We start from the raw sequence: 14,549 nt of genomic DNA on the forward strand, positions 1-14,549 counted from the left end.
AATTTTTTAAAACAAAATTCCAACGATTGAAATCAACTGCCGGCAGTTTGGTTTCCATCAGGGAGAGTGCATTCCCAATCATTACCCTTTGTCCGACAAAGTTGTCGATTCTGTCATATGATCACCCACTCAGATGAGTTCTCAAACTGCCCCAACATACCCAGGTTTTGATCCCCGCTAAGGATCTCACTGAATGGCATATCAAAGGCAGCCTGATCCAACACCTAGTGAAATGTCATAATCGAGTCTAGGGGTCAGGTGTAACTTTCCAGTTTTGCCCATCTATCTCCAAGGTCCAGGGCAATACTAGAAATCTGGTCCGGTTCAAGGATTCAAGTAATCCCATACTGCATGTGCCTCAGGTCTTACACTGATGGCTGAGACAGGCCATCCCAACACTTGGTGGCACACCAGCATCAGCCTTGGCAGGATAAATCTCCCCAGACTTATCCAACGGCTGTGAACATTTAAAACTAACATCAATCTCTATAAATGTCCAGTTTTAGGGTTTTACACAGAATTAAACCAAACAACATGAATCAAATATGCACTTTATTTATTTCCACTAAATAACAAAAGTACACAAATCAGATTGAAGCTAAGGGCATACAAAACTGTCTAACAGTAAAGCCCATCGAATGGCCCATTTAAAACTTAAAGAATTAACAATTAATGTTTACTAGGTGTATGGGCTGAATTGCAGTTAGCAGTTCGGCCCATACAGCTTTTCTCACAACAATGGGCTTTTGCAGTTTTAAACCTTTAAAACTGGGCTTTACAGGTGGGCCGAATTAATCCATGTAATTGAACATCAGATTTGGAATAATCTGTGTGAGAAATATGGACTGAAAAACAGCCCCCTTCGAATCTCAGATTCGGTCCAAATAATTTTGGTCCAATCTAGTCCGAAAAGGTCCAAAACTAATTTTCAATTCAAGAATTAATTCAAGAGAGATCTGAAATTAATAATTTTTTATTTTAAACAATCACAAATAAAAAATATGGATTGTTCGTACCACCTTCAAAACAGAGGTTAATCTCAAAAGTTACAGTTTCATAAACTGTAAATTGCAGTATGCGATTTCTCCATCTGCAAATCTCCAGCGCCGCCATCTTCTTCCTTCTTCTTTAATCAAGAAAATAAATAAAAAACAGAAATCCTATTTCTATTAATTAATTACATTCTTGATCAAATCCTATACATTCAGTCTAGAAAAATAAAAAAAAAAATTATTTATAGACCGAATAAAAATAAAAGGAAGAAAAAGGGTGCGCAGACTATCTGCGCCAAATCTGCACTACGATCTCCAGGTTCGAAGAGTCCATTAAATCAAAAATAAATAAAGAACAATTCTAAATAAATTTTTGGATTTAACAAAATTAATTTCAGATCAAACGCCCTTAACAAGAAACCATTTCTTGAAAAAAAAAAAGGAAAGCAATCTGTGCAGATCTTGGCAGAACATTTTCTGTTCATCTGCGCAGGGTCAGATCTGATATTCTTTGGGTTCAAGATTCGAACCTGTGGCTCTAATACCATTGAAAGAATGGTAGAATCCATCTAATGGACGCCAAGAAAGGTGCGGAATAGGGGGTGAATTTCAAAAAATTTCCTACCTTCTTCCAACTGGGAATCATATTCCCTAAATTTAGAATACATTATTCAAGGATTCTACTTGAACCATAAACAAACCAGATCTGAACCAAAAGGAAACAGGAAGGATTATACCTGATCCGGAGAAATAATATCATCCAAAGTTGGTGTTCACACCCAAAGAAGTAACTAAGATCCGCTCCTGTTGAAGATGACACAGCTGTGGATGGAACGGAACCAGCAGGGTGCGTCCTACACACTGGATTCTACACAAGAACCCTCTGGAAACCTTGAACACCGAATCCTAGTGTCATTCTTACAAGACTATTGTCAAGAACTACTTTCTTGACTTCCTGTTGCTGCAAAGATCCAATCTTCCAACAGGTAGTGGCGGCGGCTGAAGGACGAGAAGTCCAGGGATGAAGAGGGCAGAATTGTCTCTTCTCTCTGGAGTCTGTGAGAGATCAAATCTCAGATTGCAAGATGTGTTTCTTGCTTTCTCAAACCCCTTAGTTCGAAATCTGACATTTCTGCTAGGGTTTTCTCATCTTTCTTCTTCATTAAGAAACCTCCAAATATTTTTGGGAGTTATCCCAATCCAAATCAGTATTTGGATAGAGGTTAATCTTAATCCTATCTGCAGATTAAGTTAGTTAACTCCTGATCTTATCAGGAGGTTACCAGATTCAAATCTAATTTGAATTTGGTCTCTTAGAGTGGAAAAGGTCAAAGACCCAATTCTTTTACTAACACTAATATCAGATTCGCCCTATGAACTGGTGATCATATCAGCCCAGTTCGAAATGGGCTTTTGGCCCATTAAGTGTTCAGTGTTTAACTAGTTTCCAACCTACTGCCCAGTTGGGCTTCTTTGTATGGCATGGGACCCAAGCATTGATCTACACACCAGCCACATGGCTTCGGCCCAGCCTTTATTACAAGGCCCAGCCGAATTCACTGAAAGACTCAGTGACCCCCTTGAGCGCATCACATGGACCCTATGGGCCCAACACTTACATTAAATGGTCCCTGGGCCAAGCCATCTTATAAAAACCCAGGGACTATGGGCAGGTGCAAGATTAGCCCATCAGGTATTATCCCAAATGGTCTTACACTTAACCTCTCAGCCCTTAATGATCAAGCACTACCCGACAAGAGAAGACCTCTCTCTCAACTGCAAGGAACAGTGCCGCACTCTCTACTGACATGGATCCCGGGAATTAAAACCTTTTGCAAATCTTTTGAAACCATACACACATATATATATATATATATATATATATATATATATCTTATTTTTTTGCAAAACAAAATTCCAACGATTGAAATCAACTGCCGGCAGTTTGGTTTTCATCAGAGAGAGTGCATTCCCGATCATTACCATTGTCCGACAAAGGGGCTGATCCTGTCACTGTGATCACTCACTCAGATGAATTCTCAGACTGCCCCAACATGTCCAGGTTTTGACCCCCACTAAGGATCTCATTGATTGACACATCAAAGACATCCCGATCCGACACCTAGTGATGTGTCATAATAGAGTCTAGGGGTTAGGTGTAACTTTCCAGTTTTGCCCATCTGTCTCCAAGGTCTAGGGCAATACTGGAAATCTGGTCCGGTTCAAGGGTTCATGCAATCCCATACTGCATGTACCTTGGGTTTTACCCTGATGGCCGAAACAAGCCATCCCAACACTTGGTGGCACACCAGTATCAGCCTTGGCAGGATAAATCTCCCCATACTTATCCAATGGTTGTGAACATTTAAAACTAACACAACTTTCTATAAGTGTCCAATTTAGGGTCTTACACAGAATTATACCAAACAACATGAATTAAACATGCACTTTAATTTATTTCCACTAAATAACAAAGTACATCAAATCCGATTGAAGCTAAGGGCATACAAGACTGTCTAACACTTGTGAGCCTTGCCTTCAAGGTAAGATGACTTAGCGGCCATTTGACGGTAAGCCTAAAAGAGCTGCAGGCACACTTGACCTAATACATACTGATGTATGTAGTCCCCTGAGTGTTAGGACCCAAAATCAACACGTGTATTTCATCACCTTTACAGATGATTTTTCACAATATGGTTACGTGTACCTAGTAAGACACAAGTCTGAGTCATTTGAAAAGTTCAAATAATTCATACAGGAAGTCGAGATGGTCCAGTCACTTCTCATCCACTTAGGATTACCCACATCCTTTTGGGGATATGTATTAGAGACTGCTATCTACATACTGAATCGGGTTCCAACCAAATCGGTTCCAAAGACTCCATATGAACTATGGACCGGAAGGAAGCCAAGTGTAAGACACTTGAAGGTTTGGGGTTGTCCTGCACACTTTGAAAGAACAAGTACGGACAAGTTGGAATCCAAAACCAGTCGTTGCCTATTTATAGGCTACCCAAAAGATTCAGTAGGTTATCTATTCTATGACCCAAGTGAGCGGAAAGTGTTCTGCAGTCGAAACGTCGAATTCTTAGAAACCGATTACATCTTGGACACCCATCGTCAAGAATTAGTTCTTGATGAGGAGAGCTCAGGTGCAATGAGAGGTGTCCCACAAGCACCAGGTAGTGACGAAAATCCACTCGGTTATCCAGGCCACTAGTCCGATATGGTTATGACCAGGACAGTTACCTGGTGGAAGCCTTGACTAGTGAAGAGGATCCCGTAACTTACATGGAAGCTATGTTAGACATAGATTCCCAAAAGTGGGTGGAGGCCATGAGAGCTGAGATGGACTCGATGGAGACCAATGGAGTCTGGACTCTAGTAGATCCACCCACCGAGGTAAAAGAAATTGGATGCAAATGGATCTACAAGAGAAAGAAGGGCCCCAATGGCAAGATTGAGACCTACAAAGCTCATTTGGTGGCGAAAGGGTACACTCAGAAAGAAGGTATCGATTATGAGGAGACCTTTTCGCCCGTGGCCATGCTCAAATCAATTAGGATCCTACTATTTGTAGCAGCATACCATGACTACGAGATTTGGTAGATGGATGTCAAAACTGTGTTCCTGAATGGAAATCTTAATGAAGAAATCTGCATGCAGCAATCGCAAGGCTTCATTGTTGCTGGTCTGGAACACATGGTATGTAAACTTAATAGATCCATATATGGACTTAAGTAGGCTTCTAGGAGTTGGAAGATCCGTTTTGATTCTGTTGTCAAAACATTTGACTTTGTGCAGAATGCGTATGAGCCCTGTCTTTATAGGAAATCAAGTGGGTATAAAATCACCCTTTGGTGTTGTCCGTGGACAATATCCTACTCATTGGGAATGATGTAGGAATGTTGACTTCGGTCAAAGTATGGCTATCACAGTAGTTCTCCATGAAAGATCTTGGGGAATCTTTATATATACTGGGTCTTCGACTCTATAGAGATAGATCGAAGCAGATAATTGGATTATCCTAGGCTACTTACATTGACAAAATTGTCAAAAGATATAGCATGGAAAACTCCAAGAAAGGAAATGTTCCTTTCAGACATGGAGTCACTCTCTCCAAGAAGATGTCTCCCAAGACTTCCAAGGAGATTGAGGGCATGAGAGACGTTCCCTATGCCTTAGCCGTAGGGAGCATCATGTATGCCATGCTGTGCACTCGCCCGGACATAGCTCAGGCGGTGAGTGTGGTAAGCAGATTCCAGGCCAACCCAGGATAGGAGCATTGGACTGTTGTGAAGAACATACTTAAATACCTTCGAAGGGAAAAAGTGTTTTGTTTGGTATTCGATGGTAGTTCACTACAAGTTCTAGGGTATACCGATGCCAATTTCCAGTCAGATCTAGATGATAGAAAGTCTACATCTGGGTATGTTTTCATGATAGGATCATGTGTTGTTTGCTGGAAAAGCAGCAAACAGGGGTCCAGTAAAAACTCCACAACAGAGGCCGAGTATTTTGTTGCAAGTGAAGCTGCCAAGGAAGTCGTGTAGATGAAGAAATTCATACACGAATTGGGAGTGATTCCGTCCAGCACATCACCCATCCCGTTGGTGTGTGACAACAATGGAGCGACCGCCCAAGCTAAAGAGCCTCGGGCTCACTCAAAGTCAAAGCACATCGAGAGGAAGTGCCATGTACAGCGGGAGATCGTTGGTAGAGGGGATGAACTAATTTAGAAGATAGCATCAGTGGAGAATGTGGCAGGCCCATTGACTATGCCACTGACACAAATGGTGTTTGAGAAACACGTTGAAAGTATGGGACTCTGGCTTGTACCTGATTGGACCTAAGTGAAAGTGGGAGCTGTTAGACAGTATTGTATGCCCTTAGCTTCAATCCAATTTGATGTACTTTTGACATTTAGTGTAAATAAACAGAGTACATGTTTGATTCATGTTGTTTGGTATATTTCTGTGTAAGACCCTAAAACTGGACACTTATAGAGACTAGTGTTAGTTTTAAATGTTCACAGCCATTGGATAAGTCTGGGGAGATTTATCCTGCCAAGGCTAATACTAATGTGCCACCAAGTGATGGGATGGCTTGTCTCGGCCATTAGGGTAAGACCCAAGGCGCATGCAGTATGGGATTGCTTGAACCCTTGAACCGGACTAGATTTCCAGTATTGCCCTAGACCTTGGAGACAGATGGGCAAAACTGGAAAGATACACCTGACCCCTGGACTCGATTATGTCAATTCACTAGGTGTCGGATCGGGCTGTCTTTGATATGTCAATCAGTGAGATCCTTAGTGGGGGTCAAAACTTGGACATGTTGGGGTAGTCTGAGAATTTATTTGAGTGAGTGAATGTCAAAACTGCATTCCTGAATGGAGATCTTACTAAAGATATCTATATGCAGCAACCGCAAGGCTTCATAACTGCGGGTCAGGAAAACATGGTATGTAAACTCAATAGATCCATTTATGTACTTAAGCAAGCTTCTAGAAGTTGGAACATCCGTTTTGACTCTACTGTCAAATCATTTGACTTCGAGCAGAATCCGGATGAACCCTGTGTTTACAGGAAGTATAGTGGAGATAAGGTTACCTTCTTAGTTCTGTATGTAGATGTCATTCTACTCAATGGGAATGATGTAGGAATGTTGACTACGGCGAAAGTATGGCTTTCATAGAAATTCTCCATGAAAGATCTTGGAGAAACCTCCTATATTCTAGGTCTTCGACTCTATAGAGATAGATCGAAGTGGATAATAGGATTATCCCAATCTGCCTACATTGACAAAATAGTCAACAGATACAGCATGGAAAAACTTCAAGAAAGGAAATGTTCCTTTCAGGCATGGAGTCACTCTCTCCAAGAAGATGTCTCCCAAGACTTCTGAGGAGATTGATGGCATGAAAGACGTTCTCTATGCCTCTGCCGTAGGAAGCATCATGTATGCCAAGCTATGCACTCATCCTGACATTGCTTAGGTAGTGAGTGTAGTAAGCAGATTTCAGGCCAACCTAGGGCAGGAGCACTGGACTGCTATGAAAAGCATACTTAAGTACCTTTGAAGGACAAAAGAATTTTGTCTAGTATTCGATGGTAACTCACTACAAATCCAAGGGTATATAGATGCAGATTTCTAGTCGGATCTAGATGATAGAAAGTCTACATCTGGATATGTTTTCACGATAGGATTGTGTACTGTTTCCTAAATGTCAGCAAACAGGGGTCCTAAGTAGCAATATAAAAGTCCACAACTGATGCCGAACACATCGCCGTAAGTAAGGCTGCCTTATGAATGAAAGTGTTCATTCCTGAATTTGGAATTCAGCACATTACCCATTCCACTGTTGTGTGACAACAGGAGGTTGATGTTGAGAGGTAGTAACAACGGAGAATGTTGCAGACCCATTGATTAAGCCACTACCACAGAAAGTGTTTGAGAAACACGTGGAAAGCATGGGACTCCGGCTAGTACCTGATTGGACCTAAGTGCAAGTGGGAGCTGTTAGATAGTTTTGTATGCCCTTAGCTTCAATCAAAATGATGTACTTTATGAGTTTATTGTAAATGAATAAAAAAGTGCATATTTGATTCATGTTCCCTTGGTATGTTTCTGTGTAATACCCTTAAACTGGACACTTAATGAGACTCGTGTTAGTTTAGAATGTTCATAGCTAGTGGGTCGGTCCGGGGAGACCTATCCTAACAAGGCTGACACTGTGGTGCCACCAAGTCAGTTGGGGTGGCTTGTCTCAGCTGCCAGGGTAATACCCTAGGCACATACAGTGTAGGATTAATTGAATTTTTGAACTAGACCAGATTTCCATTATTGCCCTGGACCATGGATATTGATGGGCATAACTGAAAAGTTACACCTGACCCCAAGACTCGATTATGATACTACACTAGGTGTCGGATTGGACTATTTTTGATGTACCAATCAGTGAGATCCTTAGCGGGGGTCAAAACCTAGGTATGTTGGGATAGTCTGAGAATTCATTAGAGTGGGTGATCATAGTGACAGGATCAACCCCTTTGTCGGACAAAGGTAATGATCGGGGGTGCACTCTCACTGATGGAAACCAAGACTGCTAGTAGCTGATTTCAATTGTTGAGACTTGTTTTGCAAAAATATATTTTATATGAGATATAAAAGTATATATATTATGGTTTCTAAAATGTTTGCAAAAGGTTTTAATTCCCGAGATCCATATAAACAGAGAGTGCAACACTGTTCCTTGTAGTCGAGGGAGAGGTCCTCTCTTGTCGGGCAGTGCATGATCGTTATGGGCTGAGAGGTTAAGTGTAAGACCATTGAGGATAATAGTTGATGGGCTAATCTTGAATCTGCCCACAGTCCCTGGATGTTACAAGGTGGCTTGGCCCAGGGACCACTTAGGGTAAGTGTTGGGCCCATAGAGCCCATCTGATGGGTTTCAGGGGGTGCACAGTCCATAACAGTGTATTCGGCCAGGCCTTGTAACAAAGGCTGGGCCAAACCCATGTATCTGATGTGTAGATCAATGTTTGGGTCCCATGCCATACAAGGAAGCCGAACTGGGCAGCAGTTTGGAAGGCTAAATGAATACATAACCTTAAATGGGCCTTAAGCCCATTTCGAACTGTGCTAATTTGATTAGTCACTTAAGGGGCAAATTCTGAGATGGATCAACTGATAGGATTGGGCCCAGACCCTATCCACTTAGAGAGTCCAAGATCTAAATAAGATTTAGATCTGAAAACCTCCTAATTAGATTAGGAGATGGCTGATCTAATCTGCAAATAAGATAAGGGTTATCCCTTATCAATTAAAGGGACTTCTAATCCAAATATGATTTGGGTTAGCAACTCCTAATGGGATTAGGAGCTGATCCCTTTGAGACTATAAAAGGAGGAGGGGGCGGCAGCCTTTAGACATGCAAGACATGCAATCCAGAGATCCCTATCTTCAGAGCTGAGATTACTAGAAGAGAGAATTCTGCTCCCTACAAATACTCTCTTGCCGCATCCTTCTTGCAGTCGTCGCCTCCAGTAGTTCGATCTCCAGTTCTTGGGAGAAATCAAGATTTGATCTTGATACCAATCTTTTGGAGAAAAGATTGGTTGGAGTTGTATTCACCAGCCATCCAATTGATTCTTGTGAAGGGTCAAGTTCTTTTGGAAAAACACTGCTGATTCTACTCCACCCTGCACTGCGCCATCTTCAGTGGGAGTAGATTTTGGATCCTTCCTTGGGCATGAGCACCTCAATAGGGAGATACTACTTCTCCGTATCAGGTATAATCCCTCCCTACTCCTTTTGGTTCAGATCTGGTTTAGTTTATTGTTCAAGAATGATCCTTGAAAATATGATTTTCTAAATACAGAATTCGATTGCCAATTGAAGGGAGAGAAAAATTTTTGAAATTCGCCCCCTTATTCGGCAATCTTTGGGCATCCATGTGATGAATATCCTATCCCTTCAAAAGTCCATTTAAGTGATAAGGGATAACCCTTATCTTATCTACAGATCAGATCAACCATCTCCTAATCTAATTAGGAGGCTTTCAAATCTAAATCTTATTTAGATCTTGGACTCTCTAAGTGGATTGGGTCAGGGCCCAATCCTATCAGCTGATCCATCTCAGAATTTGCCCCTTTAAATGACTAATCAAATCAGCCCAGTTCGAAATGGGCTTAAGGCCCATTTAAGGTTATGTAATCACTTAGCCTTCCATACTGCTGCCTAGTTGGGCTTCCTTGTATGGCGTGGGACCCAAACATTGATCTACACATCAGTCACATGGGTTCAGCCAAGCCTTTGTTACAAGGCCTAGCTAAATACACTGTTATGGACATTGCACCCTCCGAAACCATCTCATGGGCTCTATGTGCCCAACACTTACCCTAAGTGGTCCCTAGGCCAAGCCACCTTGTAATACCCAGGGACTGTGGGCAGATGCAAGATTAGCCCATCAGGTATTAACCTCAATGGTCTTACACTTAACCTCCCAGCCCATAATGATCACACACTGCCCGACAAGAGAGGACCTCTCCCTCGGCTGCAAGGAATAGTGTTGCACTCTCTGCTTACATGGATCCCGAGAATTAAAACCTTTTGCAAATCTTTTCAAAACCATAATATATATACTTTTATATCTCATATAAAATATATTTTGTAAAAACAAATCTCAACAATTGAAATCGGCTGCCGGCAGTCTTGGTTTCCATTAGTGAGAGTGCATCCGCGATCATTACTTTTGTCCGACAAAGGGGCTAATCCTGTCACTATGATCACCCACTTAGATGAATTCTCAGACTATCCCAACATACCCAGGTTTTGACACCCGCTAAGGATCTCACTGAATGGTGTATCAAAGACAGCCCAATCCGACACCTAGTGCAGTATCATAATCGAGTCTATGGGTCAGGTTTAACTTTTCCAGTTTTGCCCATCAATCTCCAAGGTCCAGGGCAACACTGAAAATCTGGTCTAGTTCATAGTTCAATTAATCCTACACTGTATGTGCCTAGGGTCTCACCCCGGCGGCTAAGACAAGCCACCCCAACTGACTTGGTGGCATCACAGTGTCAGCCTTGTCAGGGTAGGTCTCCCCAGACCGACCCACTAGCTGTGAACATTCTAAACTAACACAAATCTCATTAAGTGTCCAGTTTAAGGGTATTAAACAGAAATATACCAAGGGAACATGAATCAAATATGCACTTTTATTCATTTACAATAAACTCATAAAGTACATCATCTTGATTGAAGCTAATGACATACATAAATGTCTGATAGTTGAATCCGATCCCCGTGAAGTAGCAGCCAGTGTGGCATCTCTCCTAGTTAGGCCAAGCGCGAACTGGGATGAGGAGCCTTAGATCCTTCACGTAGATGGCTCCTCGAACCAACAGGGTAGTAGAGCCAGAATAGTTCTACACAGCCCAAGTGGCACGAAATTGGAATACGTGCAATGCTTCGAGCATCCTGAGCTACCTCCGAGCTCGGGGCCCTCTGACCTCTCCTAATACCCGAGCCTCTCCTAGTGGATCTTAGGCCACTTTCTGACAGGAACACACTGATCCGCCTCTAGATGTCCCACAGTGAAGACACCTCGGGCTAGACAGCTCGGCATAGCTTGCCATAGGCAGCTCGCCGCTTATGGGGTAGCCCGGCATAGGGTAACTCGTGAAAGAGTAGATCAGTGTATCGTGCGAAGATCTCCTGCTCGACCACCATACCTGACAAATTTGGGGACAACACCCATGTCCCTCATCATACAGCATTGTGCCTGCCACCTTTAGAGGGTGCCTTACACCTGACAGGCACATACCCTGCAATGAATCTGTCACAAAACATCAAGAAGAGGAAGGTTAATATGAATCTTTTTGAAAACTTCTAAAAACTTTTCAAATTGCTAATCTAATTTAGCCTTCAAGACACTTCTTGGGTAGGGAATAGGAAGTTTAATCTCATGTAAATTCAGTTTCGGGGTACTTCCCTCATTCTTCTTTTGTAGATCGGCCACTTCAGCTTCCTTGTCCTTTCTTTGATTTTTGCCAACTGTTTTCCCACTTCTTAAAGTTATGGCATTTACTTTCTCTCTAGGGTTCCTTTTTGTGTTGCTGGGTAGCCTTCCCTCTTTCCTTCTAATAACAGGCTTACAATCTGCCCCACTTGAACCTCTAAGTTGTTAATCGATGCTTCTTGCTCTCGGAACCTTGCTTTAGTGGCATTAATGAACTTAGAGATCATTTCCTCTAGATTGTTCTTTTTTTCTTGTGAGAGTGGCTGTGGTTGGAAACCCATAGGTGCCTTTTGCTGATTGTTACTCCATGAGAAGTTTGGGTGATTCCTCCTCCCTGGGTTGTATGTATTTGGATATGGGTTGTAGTTTGTCCTTCCAGCATGAGAGATAAAATTAGCATTCTCATGGGAAATAAAAGGACTATTTATTTGGCAATCAGAATTGGCATGTCCTATTTGACCACATAAATCACATGAAATGCTAGATGGTGTAATAATGGCTGCAATACTAAAATTATCCAGTCTCTTATTTAGATTGGCTATTTGTGCAGATAGGGATGCAAAGGAATCTATGTGGTGTACTACCCTTTGATTAGTTCGATCGTTGCTCCACTGGTAGTTGTTTGATGCCATCTCCTCCACAAAGTCATATTTTTCCTTTGGAGTTTTCCTCATGATTGTACCACCTGTGGCTACATCAATAATGGACTGATTAGAGGGGGTAATACCATTAAAAAAAGTTTGTATTTGTCGCCAAATTGGTATCCCATGGTGGGGACACTTCTGAACCATCTCCTTGAATCTTTCTCATGCTTCATACAAGGATTCCCTCTCAAATTGAGCAAAAGTAGTAATATCACTAATTAGTTTTGCTGTTTTGGAGGGTGGAAAATATTTAGCCAAAAATTTATGGGTTAGACCATTCCAAGTGGTGAAACTTCCTGTAGGGAGTGAGTTGAGCCAATCTTTAGCTCTATCACGCAATGAAAAAGGAAATAATCTTAGCCTAATAGCATCTTCACTAACTCCATTATGTTTAAAGGTATCACATATTTCAAGGATGTTAACGATGTGTGCATTAGGTTCATCACTCGGCAACCCACTAAACTGAATACTAGTTTGGATCATTTGAATTATTGCAAGCTTTATTTCAAAATTATTGGCATGGATGGTAGGCTTGCAAATGCTGGATGTCACCCCATCAATGTTTGGACAGGCATAGTCCAAGAGGGTGCGATTTCCTTCTGCCATCTCACCTTCTATCTCTATGGCTGGTTTGCAAATAACAACCTTTTCTCTTGCTTTTCTTTTGTTGTCCCTTTGCAACAAGCAAAGGGTCCTTTCTATCTCAGGATCGAATTCTGCTAAACATTCCGGTCTAGTGCGTGTCTTGAACTAGTAAATCTGAACCAGCAGAATTCGAACAAATAAATAAAAATAATAAAAACAAATAAAAGAAAATAATAACAGAAAAAAATGTCCAAATTAATCAAGGTTAATAAATTCTAATATTATTTTAGGATTAAATCCCCGGCAACGGCGCCAAAAACTTGATAGCTATAAAAATATAACCCTAGCAAGTGCACTAGTTATGAAGTAGTATAAAAATATCATTCCCACGGGGATTTAACAAAATAAGTATTAGAACCATCATCTTCCCTAGTTATCTAGACAATCGAATTTCAAACTTGAGCAAGATTTACTGAAAATAAAAATTAGAGAAAGATAATAGAAACAAATGTGATGACTAACCGAATAGGCAATGGATGAAATCGCTAGGGCTTTTGGTCTACCTAACCAATGTAATGAATATTAATGGACTCGATTAATCAAGATTATTTGTCATTCCTATAAGCTGAGGGCTTTCCCAAATTTATTTAATATTCTCTCTTGAGATATATAAACCTATGCCCATTAGGTATTCCTTCGATCTCTCGTGTAGAGCTCTCAAGATGGAAGTGCATTAAGTCCAAGAAAAACCATTAAGTTCAGATGAATCATGTATATATATCTCTATATACCATTCAATTCACACTATTAATTATTCTCCCAATTATGTGAATTCTTCTCTCAATTCATTCACATAACCCAAATCAATTAAAAGGTGGCCAAGCTCTTAATTGCATTAAGCACAATAATTCATAGACTATATGAAAATCACAATCTTGAATAAATCATAAAGACAAATATATTCTTTAACATGGTTAGGCTTTCCATAGCCCTAGCAAGAAACAAATCAGTTCATGATGGAAGAATTAAAGCAAACAAAGAGAAAGAAAGAACTCTTGAATTCGCCCATGGTGCTGAGATCTCCTCCTCTTGCCGCCACCTTCTTCTTGAGATTTCCTGAATTCTTGAACCTTTCTTGAACCCTTCTTGACAGATTGCTCCTTGCTTCTTGATTCAAATCCGAAATTGAGTGATTGTTTGATGCCTAAAGATGGTCACCCCCCCCCCCTTTTCTATTGCTTAAAGGGGAGGGGGTGGTCTCCTATTTCCTCTTGAAGTTTATCTTGCAAAAATAGAAGGTCCTAGTCTAATCATACTCTTATCTCTTTATCTAGTGAACTCAATCCCTTTTTCCTTCTAAGATTACATCAAGAATTTAGATCGGGAAGGACTCTTCTCAGTTTCTTGTTCTTGGATTCGAATTAGACCTCTGCGAATTGGGCTTCAGCTTCGGATTTGGCCTTCCTGAGAATTTGCTGCGACTCCGGGCCCAAATTTGACTTCATTGCTGGCCAAATCAGTGAAAGCCCATAAAAAAAAGTTGTGGAATTTTCTCTTATCTTTCCATTGGGTCTTAAATCAGCCCAATCAAAGTTCGGATACGCGAGTTAGACCAAGATTACTGAAGGCTACCGAAATTGTGAAAAATCATCCGATTTGCCTTTCTTTGCTCCTAATGCCTTCTTTCTTGCCCTGAACAGAAATATGAGTCCAATTAGGTGCTAATTTAGTATAAAAGACAGAGTAACTGGGGATAAAAATATGATAAATTCTACTCTCATCAAATCCCCCACACTTAAA

General features: G+C 41.1%; 1 non-coding gene across 1 annotated transcript; it reads left to right on the plus strand.

The window, feature by feature from the left end:
- The first annotated feature begins 12,282 nt into the window (after positions 1–12,282).
- Positions 12,283–12,389, plus strand: LOC148852741 (small nucleolar RNA R71). Its single transcript, XR_016100005.1, has one exon. It is a non-coding gene; the product is annotated as a small nucleolar RNA R71 (small nucleolar RNA).
- The last annotated feature ends 2,160 nt before the right edge of the window (positions 12,390–14,549 follow it).

This window comes from Nelumbo lutea, chromosome 5, assembly GCF_056320005.1.
Source record: "Nelumbo lutea isolate HS-2025 chromosome 5, American lotus-T2T, whole genome shotgun sequence".
NCBI lineage: Eukaryota > Viridiplantae > Streptophyta > Magnoliopsida > Proteales > Nelumbonaceae > Nelumbo > Nelumbo lutea.